We start from the raw sequence: 14,041 nt of genomic DNA on the forward strand, positions 1-14,041 counted from the left end.
TATATACCTAACAGATATAAATTCTGCAGCCTTAAACAAAATATGGTACCCGGGCGTCCCTACCTCAACTATTTCGTATCTCCAATTAATTGGTTTATCAATGTCGGTAATCCGCCACTTACTATTACGTCGTATTCTTGTCTCAACAGATCAAATCCTGACATCTAACATGCAATACTCATCTACTCGATCGACCTTCATTCAAACTTCTCAATTTTATTTATATTTAATTCTTTATATTAACTAAATTTGTCCACCCTGCCATGCATGAAAAATATTTATATTTTTAAAATTTAAAATTATATACTCCCTCCGTCCCTAAAATAACTTCCTCTTTTTCCATTTTGGGACGTCCCCCAAATAACTTTTTCTTTCTTTCTTTCCATTTTTGGAAACCTACCCCACCACTAATAATACTTTATTTATTCTTATTTTTCACTTTTCACCACTCTCAATATTAATCATAACAATTTTCACAACTTCCAATAATAATTATATCATTTTTTCTCCACTATCAATACACTTTACAACTTTTTATTAAAACTTGTGCCGTCCCCAAAGAGGAAGTCATTTCAGGGACGGAGGGAGTATGAAGTTGTATGGAGGGTGGCACGTAAGAAACTTAAAAATATACGGATGATGCAACTGTGTAAGAAACTTAAAATTATAAATTTATATATATATATATATGGTGTGGTTCTAGAGAGAACTACATTATTTGTGAGAACGGGAGAACCATCAAATCTAATGCATCCACTGTAAAAATTAATGCATTTGCTGTTAAAATTAATGCACTAAATTTTTTTTAAAAAAATGCTCTCTTCAGGATTCGAACCCAGGATCTGCATTCATCCAACAAGATGATGCATCCACCGTAGATCTTGATGATCGAATGGCTGAAAATGGTTCTCCGGTCTTCTTTTATTTATGGTTCTTTCTTGAACCTCTCCATATATATATATATATATATTTTAATTTCATAGTTTTACCTTAATTTCATATTTTTTACCTTATATTTAACACATACCTTATTATAAAATATTTAAACAATCAACAAAAGAATTTAATATGGAAAACTCTAAAATCAAAGAAAAACCTCTACCGACGAAAGAGAATTCAGTATAAAAAAATTTCTTGGGTTACAGAGTAATTGTCACTCGCTCTTTCTCACCCCACACTGTCCACATTATTATAAGTCTTTGAAATGAGTCTCACCTTTGTATGAATACTCTACTACAGAATAATCTACGAAAAGAATTTTCATTAGAATCAAATGCTTAAATAGCTCTTTCCCTTTGATCGCAAAACAGATGCGAGACAAATCACTTCTCATTTTAACACAAATTCCAATCTCCGCCTTATTAAAATAAAACAAAAGATCATCCTCAGAAAGAAAATATATGTGTAGAACACTTAGAATCAATTAGTCTAAAATTTTTCCTTGGGCACATGTTGAAAAATTTAGGTAAAAATTTGTGGTGCAACTTTGAGCTTTGAACTCTCGTAGATATCATCACAACCTCTTTCATGATAGTTGGATGTTCTTCTCCTTAAAAGAGGTAATGGATCACCACATTAGCTTCTTGTTTGGAGCTATTTGACAAATTTGCTCCATCAGACACGTGTCTTCCAACAAATTAACAAGACCATTGAAGTCCTTGTTTTTGCCTTTGCTAAAACCCACCTTTGCTGAATTTTTCGTTCAAGTCCCTTAGAAATAAGTTTCCTACGACTTCAACAAAAGCTAAAGTTTCTTTTTCACACATCAAAATGTGTTCATAGAAATGAGATGAGCCTTAACTCCTTATCCTCATCTTCAATTTTCACTCTAATTGCATCTAGTTCAGAGATAATTCCATTAGGAGTAATCAACTCTTAATTTTTTTCAAGTCAAAGTTGATTCTGGCATCCTTGACTTGCACTTGCCACAACCCAAAGTTGACTCTTTCATCAAATTTCTCCAAGTCAAACCTCAATTAACTCCAAGTCCTTGACATATTGTTTTTCTACTCCTAAATGAATGAATAGTCTCAATAAATCGTTTCTGGCAACCACATAGCATAGTTAGAGGGTGTTTGGCTAAGCTTATTTTAAAAAGCTTATTATAAGATGTTTCAAGAGCTTATAAGATGTAGTTTCTTAAGAGTTTATACGCTGTCAAAGTGTTTGGGTAAATGAGCTTATAAGCTAAAGAGATAATTTTTAGTTAGTGTGAGAAAATCTTTGTTAGAGAGAGAAAATCGAAGAAAATTGAAATTAGAATGATATACTCCCTCCGTCCCTAAAATAACTTCCTCTTTTTCCATTTTGGGACGTCCCCCAAATAACTTCCTCTTTCTTTCTTTCCATTTTTGGAAACCTACCCCACCACTAATAATACTTTATTTATTCTTACTTTTCACTTTTCACCACTCCCAATACTAATTATAACACTTTTCACAACTTCCAATAATAATTATATCACTTTTTCTCCACTATCAATACACTTTACAACTTTTTATTAAAACCCGTGCCGTCCCCAAAGAGGAAGCCATTTCAGGGACGGAGGGAGTATGATGAAAATAAAAAGTCATAATTGAGTTAATTTTATAAAATGAGTGTTGTTTATAAGATAATAAGAAAATAAATTGGGGTAGAGAAACTTATTTTTTGGGGAGCTTATAAGCTCTTAGAACTTATTTTTACAGCTTATAAGTTGTTTAGGAGCTTATTTTGCCAAACACTTTGAAAGAGTTTATAAGCCCCTAAACAACTTATGAACTGTTTTGAAGAGCTTATCTAGGGCTGCTTATTTGGATATTGGGTATTGGTTATATTCGAACCGAACCGAAACTCGTCTGTTTTCGGGTAACCGATATCCGATATTTGGCTAAATGGTACGATTGTATGAATATTGAGATTTTTTGGTTATCGGGTATACCCAATAACCTATCGGGTATACCCATTTAACCAATTTAATTAATTTTAAAATTATAAAATATAATTTTATTAATATAAATATATTTAATTTGATATTTATAATATAACTACAACTTTACGTGAAATGAAATGTATCAATTTAAAAATTAATAATTAAATAAACTTATAAATAGTCAAAGTATAATAGAACAATCAATAATAAACTATTAAACTCTATTAAAATATTAACCGAACTCAATGAAATCATCAACTTATTCATGGCATCATCGCACGAGGAATCGTGAAGGTGAATTAATTAAATAAGTTCTACTAAATAGCTACCATCTAATATAGCTAACCTTTTTTAATGATATTTTGGTTACTCATTTAACCGATCCATATGTCCCGTTTATTCAGTAACCGAATATCGTTTGGATTCAAGTACGGGTAACATAAATGCCAAATTTTGGGTATGAATACCCGAATTTTGGGTACGATTATCCCGTACCCGACCCGTTCATCACCCAGTTATAAGCTCAGCCAAATACCATCTTAGAATATCAAGAGACCTGCATCGAACTATAATACCAAGTCCCCCTTCATTTTAGGGATTTTTTTTAAGGTAATTAAGAATAAGATGAAGAAGAAACACCAATCACCAACACAAGGATTTAATGTGAAAACTTATAAAACGGGAAAAAATCACGGTCCACAAATTAAGATTTCTAGAATTACAAAGTCTCTCTCTCCCAAGTCTTTGAAATGACTTTCACATCTCTCTATCAAGATTTTACTATGACATTTAAGTTTCTTAAGTAGTTGTAGAAACTATTTCCTTTTGATTACAAAACAGACGGGGGACAAATCATCGTTTATTTTAACACAAATTTCAATAGATGTTATGTAAATCATTGTATTACAAACACAATATTAATGTAATAATCGCGAGGCTTATAAATTTATGTAAATGTTAACACAACCATTTTAAATTAATTCACAATGTCCTTGCAAGATGAAGGTTATGTATAAAACAATAGATTTTAATTCAAACTAATTCACAATGTCCTCCTATTAATTGCCTATAAAAACAGAAAATATATTAAATTTTGATTTTAATCAGCACTATTTTTCAGTTAAAAAATACATGAACTTTTATTCCGTTAGATTTTCGTCCGAAGTAGAATTGTGGCCAAACTGACTTAAAATCATACGTGAAAGCCAAAAATTAATCATCGTATCAACTCATAGTTCAGAATTTTCTTTCAATTTGCATGTAAGAACATATCTCTTTGCCATCAGTTCGCTAGAATTTGCGAACTGAAGAGTTGATCAATTTGCTAGTTTCGACAAAGATATCAGTTTTGACGAAGAGATCAATTATGACATACAAATTCAAAGGATTTCTAACTTTTGAATTGTCAAGGTAACTAATTTTCGACTTCGGGAATTTAGTTGCACACACAGTGAGTAAAGGGGGTTATACGTTATAAGGGCTACAACGTAAAGGGCCTATCTGCACCTTTTCCCTTGAATATGTAATACTATATGTCTTGAATGGAATATCATAAGAGGGGATTTAATTTGATTTATTTAAAAGATGGATATAAAATGAAAAAGCTACTATGATAATTTAAAGTTTCAACATATTAAATAATTTATATTTTAAGTTATAATGTTTTTTCTTGAAATTGAAAACCTTATTTTAAACATTTTAATTTTTTCTTTATGTTCTAATTTTATTTTATTTTTTAAAATTATGTATTTCCATTTATTATATATAGAAAAATTATGAACAATAAATTATGTATATATAGAATAATAGAATATTATGTGTTAGTATAATTTATTTTAAGAAACACTCCATTAATATATAATCTTATTAAATATATTTAGATTTTTTTTTATTTTACTTTTTATTTACATATGTTTTTTTTTTATTTTTTATTTTAATTATAATTATTATTGTGCATACATAATAGGGAGAAATATTTTAATAAAAGTAAAAAAAAAAAAAAAAAAAAAAAAAGCATCTGGGGGCTTCAGCCTACCCTTCACTAGGCGTACGTGGGTAAGCCAATCATAATTTAAAATTAAAATTGAATTTAGATTTTTCTAAGCGATCAATCTAAATATTTCCCATCTAGCGCAGCATGCAGTGTACCTGCGACTGCGAGTGAAGTTAAATGGATTTTGCGTTTGTCTGTTGTGTCTGTGAGATTGAATTAACGTTGTGGTAGCTATATATTTATATAATTATAATTATGCCACACTGAGAAAATAGAGGGAAATAAAGTTGAGAGGATATAATGAACCCCGTGATATGGACAAACAATTAAAATTTATCATAAGATTCATTGTATTTTGCTTTCTTGTTTTCACATTTACATGGACTAATAGTTTAAATAGTTGAAAAGATTGAATAGATCTTTCTAGGAAATTTATCATAAGATTCATTGTATTTTGCATTCTTGTTTTCACATTTACATGGACTAATAGTTTAAATAGTTGAAAAGATTGAATAGATCTTTCCAGGAAGGAGACTGTTACATAACGCGTTGTATACTGAAAGTAAGACTTTTATGTTTGTATACATTGATTCCTTAGTTCACTACGATCATTCTGTCTGAAATATTGTTATTCCATAATCTTATTATAGTCTAATTTATCTCATACTATAGATTGTATGGTGTGTTGTAAATCATAGAAGATCATATAATCAAAAAAAGTTGAGATATAAATTGAGTTTACGATCGAGATAACTATGAACGAGTTGTCGGTTTAGATTGTAGCATAAATGGATAAATAGTTTGTCTTGACTATTTATTTGTGGTAGTACACTTGTGTATTGAACAGGATCACAGTGAGATGAATTCTTATATTCTAACTAATTAAGAATCAAGATCCCGGTGGCTTAAATAGTCTTAACCTTAATTGAATTAATCGGTGTGAATAATTAATTAATTATTGCTTTAATTTATCAAGGATGAGAGCTCTATTGAAGCTCAATATACTCGATACTTTGGGTAATAGCAATTATTATTTGACATGCAATTATATTGCAATAAGGATCTGTGTCCTGCTAATAACAGGATGATAATATCCTCTTGAGATACTTAATAAATTTATCGTATTAAACCCTGCAGGTGGAATTAGTTCCAATACGATAATAAGTTTACGTGGTAGCACTCGAGATGTCGTTTTTAATTAAACGATTGATTAATTAATTAATTGATCGTCAGAGGAATTAATTAATTAATGGATATTTGATATCTTAAATACGGGGATTAATTAAGTCTAATACTAGCCCCGCCTAAAGAATAAAGAGGTAATTCAGTATTAATCTTCTAGTGGAATAAATTAATACTTGTGTCTCGATTTATATTCTGGGCTGAATAAGAAAATCGAGCACTGCGAAGCCCAAACTTTATTCAAGCTAGTAGATCTCCGCTTGGCCCAATAAAGGCCTAGCTCCTTATGGGGCGTCTGCCACTCTATTTCTCACTAAGCCTTGGGCTTTGTTTGGTTTAATTAAGTTTATGGGCTTATTATTTAGGTATGATTAATACCTAGTATAAATAATAAGAAAACTCCTAAACATAATTACTTGTGACATTATGTAAGACCAAAAAGAGAGAAATCTATAAGGGCACATAGAGTGAGGGAGGCGGCGCATCCTAGGGAGAGGACTTGAAGATCGTTGCCATCCAACGTCAAGTCTTGCCGTGAGAACAAGTTGGAAGATCAACTCGGGAGTCGATCAATGCCGAATTTTCAAGTAAAATTCTATTCTCTTGTTGTTGGCACGTGATTTTTGTATGTATTCGTTTGATATCCGAAATGGATCACGGGTACGTGAACCATATTTCAAAATATGGTTCCTTCACTGCAAGCTTTGGGATAGATAGCGAAATCACTGGTAGCATGTTTACGCTAGATTATGCATTCCTAATGATAGCATGTGTAATATTAATAGCATTATATATGTTGTACTCCTTTTACATTTTTCTTAATATAAATTGAAATGTAGTATTAAATCTTTTTAAAATAATATATAATAATAAAATATAATACACACCACCTTAATTAATTCTAGATCATATGTGACATTTCCTCATATTTTTATTCTTACTTTTTAAATTTCATAATGCATACTTTCATTAAGAGTTAATGATACAAAATATCCATTCGAAATAATGAAAATCAATAGTTGTACACCCAATATTATTTTAATAAAATATAGTCACCTTTTAGTGTTTTAGATTGAATTACTCTGCCCTTCTTTTTTGTTCTTACAAAAACACGGGCTTACTTTCTCTTTTTCTTACTCGTTTCGCAATCATTCTCTCTCACAAACCCTAGTTCCTCCGTCGCGCCTCCACCGTTCTGAAGTTCTAATCCTTCTACCACTGAGTTGTCTCTTTCTCTCTCTTCGACGACCTCTTTTCGGATGTCACTCATACGATGTCGTCAACATTTTCTTCTTTATATATACTATTTGTGTTCTCTGATGTGTATGAGTTCAAAAGTTCTAGATTTACGAGTGTTATGAGATGTATAAATGCATATTTTAAGAAGATTTGGAATAAATATCCATTCCAAGATTTGTTGTGCAACCAATTAACGTGACCATTAGTACCACCCATAATAAGTGCCCGTGCCCAGAACTAGATTCATTGGCGAAGAACTCCAGTGGTATTCCTTTGAAATCATTGTAGATTTAGTTCTAGCATATAGTTAGATTTTATTTTATTTTGTGCTATTTTGTAAGATTTGTAGTTGGATTTTGTGTAAAATGAAGAAGATGAATAAAATATTGTTTCAAATTTATGTTATTTGAAATTAGTCTTATTTTGTGTTATTTTAAATTTCTGTCGCGCCAGTACTTGGGACGAATGGTATGAATATCCCATTTCACATCATTAATCACAATGTCTGTTCTTGGTAAGTGTTGGAACGAATGAAACGAAATGACATTTGTATCATTCCTCGCAGGTGCTATAGTGCCAAATGTTGGGACATAATGATACGAATATTCTATTTCGCACCATTCGTGCATGTCTGGCGCGTCAAGAATTAGAACGAATGGCACGAAATGACATATTCGTAACATTCGTCCCAGGTGCTGTCATGCCTAATGTTGGACGAATGATATGAAAAGATCTATTTGCACCATTCATTTCAAGGTTTTTTCGCGCTATTGTTAGCAAGAATATGCCATTTCATATTATTCATCCCGGTGTCTGTCGCGCTATGAAGAATAATGCGAAATGACATATTCATGCCAGTCGTCTCATATAAATGGCGCAATTTGTCCCAATAAAACTAGCACTGAGCACAAATAGTGCGACATGAAATATTAGTATTATTCGTGTCAAATACTTGGCGTGACAGATATTGGGAGAAATGGTATGAATATGACATTTCACACTATTCATCCCAATGTCTGTCACGCTGAGTGATTAGTACGAATGATACGAATATTTCAATTCGCACCATTCGTGCCATGGTCTATCGCACCAGCACTTGGGACGAATGGTGCGGATATGTCATTTTCTACCTTTCGTTTCACAAAAATGGAACAGTAAAATTACTATAGATTTACAGTTTGTTCCAACAAATGAAAGTATAATTGATTAATAAAATTCGAATAAACATTTCCTTCATATTCCAAACAATACAATTACAAATCATATAAGCAAATCAATGCAGAATGTTACAAATATCATAATTAACACAAAATTTAACTAAATCCTGAAACTAAATCTTCATTTTTCATCATTTCTTTTACTTTCTTGCACTGGAAAAAAAAGAGGTGTGCGATGGCGGAGATGAAGAATTGGAGAAGGCTGTAGATTGTTGTCTTCTTCACCCTAATCCTGCGCACTTGACATATATCGATCAAATTGATTTTTTCGTACCACTCGTCCCTCGCAGCGGGAAAGATCTCGGGGCAGCTGGCATGAATGGTGCTAATGGTTTCTATTCACACCAATCGTATCAGTCCTTGCGCCGACAAATCTTGGTACGAACGACATGGATGGGGCTAATGGCCGCATTGACTCCTTGTATTCCTTCGGATGATTGTTCACTATTTATTTTCACCACGCCGCAAGTATACGGGTAGTTGTAATATATGGAAGCAAGGTCGTATCCCACAAGGATTAGTAGTTCAATCTAGTGATTATCCTAATTCATTTTACTAGACTATTTAGACTAAACAATGGAGTGATTGGTTTGATTATCTAACTAAATACTCAACAAGTGCAAAGACAAATAAAATCAAATAGACAACGTGGACTAATATAATGATTAAGACGATTTAGGGACTAGGCATCGATGATTAAGCAAAAGACTTCAATTATAACTCAATACTAATCTTGACGATCCTAATTATCTAGAGTGATCTCCCAACTAGTTCTAGCCCCCTCCCGGACGACTAAAACGGTAAATTACGGGTCATAGTTGCCGTCCCCGGTCAACTTCTAACCTATAACTCCCAAAAGCACGCAAAGATCGACATACTCTCACCCAACTCTCAACCTCCCGGTTATCGAATTGATATGTTTCAAACACCTTATCTATTGCAATTATCCTCTCCCGATTCAAATTGCAAATTAAAAATGCATATAATGTGGCCAACAATCCAAACAAGAAATAAAGCAAGGGTTTGAAAAGATAATGTGCAAAGGAACAAACAAGATTTATATTGAGTACAAATAATCATTCCATTACAATAACCATCTAGCCTAATCCTCAAATCAAAGGGAAATTTAGCCTATCATGTTCAACAACAACATACCCAACATAAATGAAAGAGAGAGAAAGAATGGACAAATCCTATTTAAGAGCTTGCTTCAACCCTCTCTCATCTTCAATGCCTCTTCAAATCTTGGTGGTTGAGTGAAGTTATGGAAGCTAGGGCTTGGGTATGGAGGTAGGAGGGTGTATTGAATGTTGGAGAAGATGAATGATGTGAAGAATGGGGGGAAAATGGGGTTTAAGGGCTGAAAATCACGACTGGGGCCCACTTGGGGGAAACCCCGCTCTTTTCCCGCGGTCTTGGCCTGCGCCCGCGGTCCTCAATCGTGGGCAAAGATCAGGCGACCCGCGGTCCCAGCCCGCGGCCGCGGGTGGTGGCCGCGGGGGTGCCCTGGAGCTGGAGAATGATTCCCGCGGTCCCATCCCGCGGCCGCGGGTGGTGACCGCGGGCGAGAGCCTCCCCACGGACGCGCGGCCTCCTGTGCACGGCTGACTTTGTTGGCCCCGTTCTCCCTCGTCCGAGCTCTGATTCGAGCGCCGTTCATGCTCATGGATTCCTCTCGGGACGTACTTCGATCCTATGCTCTCACAATTCTCCAATTAACTCTTGATTTGCCCTGAAAATACTCAAAAACTATACCAAGCAATCAAGGCTTCATAAAACTCAAAATTGGAATACAAACACATATTAGCAATCAATTCACGGGGGAAAATGACAACAATTCGTGCGATATTAAGATAAGAAATCCATGTTTGTCAATGATACGATAGATTTTGGAACAAATGGTATTAATTCGTACCGCATTTTCTTCGATGTTTGATTATTGTTGAGTTGTTGAGCAATGAAAAAGTAAATATGAAGCTCCGACAAGCAATTTTCTCTTTAAAAATAAATAAAATAATTTGTCAATGTAAGTTAAATTTGTTCATGGATGTTGTTGTTTTTCGAATCTGATTTCCAATTTTCGTGTGATCCCTAGATCCAAGTTAAAATCCTTCCTGAAATTGTGATAATTAAGCAGATCTATCATTTCCTGCAATAGATCTGTTTCTTTCGTATCTAAGCACAAACTGATCTCTGTCGTTTTGGCTCAGTTGGTGTTTATCATTGTGATTTGCTTACTGGTCACACCTTTCTCGAGTTAACGTATGTTATTTGTCACTTTGTTTCTTGTCACGAGCATGTTTGGTTTATTTTCTCGCATGAAGTTATGAGTTTTGTTAGGAAGACGGTAGCATGTCGTGTGTGTTGAGATTTTGATAAACTTACCTCTAGATATGGCGGACAAACGTGTACCCACCAACTTGGAGAAGGATTTCAAAAACACCCTGACTTCGGCGAGAAGAGAAAGTATTGTCCTTCCAGTGGATCTAACGAATATCACGCCAGGGGTCTGGATCAATGGTGCCAGAGTGGTTGACTATCTCATTGTAATACTTACTTTTTTTTCTAACAGTTCAATAAACCATGTTACTTCATAGTAAACATTGATAAAGTGCGGAAGGAATGAGAGGAATGTACAAAGATGATATACATGAGTAAAGAGGTAATGAATGATCTTCATAATTTGCAATATGTTGTTTGTTGTATTTGAAGGTTGACGATTGTTATTAGTTAATATTAGTATTACTTTTAAATCACAATTATGAGAATAAATCAATTGCTTGAGTTTTGCTTTGTCTTTAAGGATATTTACATGTTACGTGTAAGGTGTTTATTGTTTTGAATGTTGGAGGATTGTAATTAGTTATAAGATGAAGTTATTTGGACATTTGTGTATTGACTTCGCATAAGCTTTGGTTGTGCGTAGTTATAGATTTTTGGCTATGTGAAGTTATAGATTTTTTTTTTGTTTTTGTCTGCTTCAAATTATGCAGGCATGACGTTGATAACACTCATGTTTCCATGGTTTTTAATGTTCATATATGATATTAATTTTATAGGAAATTGAGTGTTTGATGATTGTTTTGTGCTTAAATTGCTTTATATTGTGAAATATGTTACTTGCTCGTACTTTGATGAATTTTACAGAAATATGAAGTTCGAATTTGGACTGTTGATCTTAATGAAAGTTGTAGTTCGTCTCGATACGAGTTCGTATGCGCAAACGGTTCGCAAATCCGAGTTCGGACGAGAAAGATATGGCCGAAACAAGAAAGTCGCGCGCAGCAGTGAATAGTGCCCGACGGGAATTTCCGAATTTTCGGGATTTTGCGGGATTTTCGGATTTTATCAGTATTTTCGAGCTCTATACTGTATTTATCCCTTGTGCCTATATATAGGTCCTCTTTTGACCTATTCAGGGTTCCTTTTCAGTTCCAAACTTTTATTTTTCAATTTCATAGCTTTAGAATTTATTTTTTTCCAGTTTTTTTCTGCTTGGATTGGATTTCCACAAGATTGAAGATTCAAGCTGCTACAATTCTTCTTATTCAGTTTTTTATATAATTCAGTTCTTCCAATTGATGTTCTTTTAATTATGTTTATTTTTTATTTTATCATGTCTGGCTAGTTTCGTTTAGTTGATTCTAGAGTTTGTAAATAGTTGATTGAATTTATATTATTTATTTGTTAATACCTTTGTACCTTCCAGTTTATGATTCATAATTCCTGGTGCTTAATTTCTTGTGAATTATCTGATCAATAGTTTGCATGTTTAGCTATTCGGTTTGAGACCAAGCGGAGATAACTGTTTAGCGGATTCAGGAATGTATGATATGATTTTAACCTTGAGACCTAGCGGAGATAAGTGGATCATAGGGAGCTATTGGGAGTTAGTAGATTTTCTTGAGACCTAACGGAGATAGATAATTTACTAATCTACGATCGTTGCTGCTCTGATTGATTAATTAAGTGATCTCTCATCATAACTGGATTAAATTGGTACATAGGATTAATAGATTAATTGCATAGATTTAGTTAATGAATTTACTGCCCTAGGATCAGTTGTCTTTTATTAATTGAGTTTTCTATCCTATTTTATTTGGTTTGTTTTGATTTAAGTTATCTACTCCATTCTTATTTGTGATTGCCTGAATATTACTAGGGTTTAGTTAGGATTACTTAAGGTGATTCGTCATAATAGTCCCTGTGGATACGATACTCTGCTTGCTGTTTATGTGCTACAATTACACCGTGTTAGTTGCGGTATTTTATTGCTAATAAATTAGTGATCAACTTTTTGGCGCCGTTGCCGGGGACTATTTAGAATTTACTTTAATATTTCTGATTAGACTTAAGCATTATTTCAGGCGTTGTAAGTTTAATTTTATTTTTAGTTTTCAAATTTTTGTTTCTGATTTTTGTTTGTTGTCTCAGGAGTGTATGATCACAAGATCCAAAGGAAAAGAACATCTTCTACCTTTGAACTTGGAAATCGAAATGCAGCACAAAAGAGACAACCGCGAAAAGAAGAAGCAAGCAATGGCAGAGCAACAGAATAACATGGATATTAAAACTCTAGTGCGAGCAATGACAAACCTTCAGATGCAGCTAGATGAAGAGAGAGAGGAGAGCAGGCGCAACCGGGCTCCTCCACCAGAGCCACCACTGAATCACATGTATCAGCCTTGGGTTGATCAATTTCAAGGAGGCAGATGGGGACCAACTGTGCAAGCTACCACGTTCGAGCTGAAGCCGGGATTGATAAACATGGTGCAAGCTGAACAGTTTAGTGGAATGGCTTCCGAAAACCCGCATGCTCACATTACTCAGTTTCTAGATATGTGCGACACTATTAAGCAGAATGGAGTGCCACCAGATGCCATCAGGATGAAGATGTTAGGATTCTCTCTCAGGGATAGAGCGAAGGAGTGGTTCAAGAGTTTGGACAGAGGTGCTATTATTGGATGGGAGGATTTGTGTAGAGCTTTCCTGGCAAAATACTTTCCTGCTTCTAAAGCTCAGAAAATCATTGCGGAGATTTTTCACTTTTCCCAGCTAGGAGATGAGACCATTCATGATGCCTGGGAAAAATTTCGTGAGCTGCTCAGGAACTGTCCACAACATGGTTTCACGGAGGATCAGCAAATCAGTCACTTTTATAATGGTTTGACTGGTCTAACAAAAAGTATGGTGAATGCTACTGCAGGTGGATGTCTTCTCCATAGAAATAAAAGGGAGGCTTATCGTGTGATAGAAGAGATGGCCTCCAATAGTTATCAATGGCCGAATGACAGAAATTCTACGAGAAGAATTGCAGCTGTGCATGAGGAGAGAGATGATTTTAAGGAGAAATATGAAGCTCTTCAAAAGCAGTATGAGTTGGAGAGAAAAGCATTGCTAGCTAAAATTCCCCAGCAGCCGAGTTTATCTGATGTGTCACAGTTTAAAGATGCTAGTTATGTCCAGCAGCAGTACCAATTCAATAGACCAAACTATCAG

The 14,041-nt window shown here is 34.1% G+C and overlaps 1 non-coding gene across 1 annotated transcript; it reads right to left on the bottom strand.

The window, feature by feature from the left end:
- Window positions 1–13,564: 13,564 nt before the first annotated feature.
- On the bottom strand, window positions 13,565–13,671 carry LOC131004040 (small nucleolar RNA R71). The gene has a single exon (XR_009094889.1). It is a non-coding gene; the product is annotated as a small nucleolar RNA R71 (small nucleolar RNA).
- Window positions 13,672–14,041: the final 370 nt, after the last annotated feature.

This window comes from Salvia miltiorrhiza, unplaced genomic scaffold (assembly GCF_028751815.1).
Source record: "Salvia miltiorrhiza cultivar Shanhuang (shh) unplaced genomic scaffold, IMPLAD_Smil_shh original_scaffold_305, whole genome shotgun sequence".
Lineage (NCBI taxonomy): Eukaryota > Viridiplantae > Streptophyta > Magnoliopsida > Lamiales > Lamiaceae > Salvia > Salvia miltiorrhiza.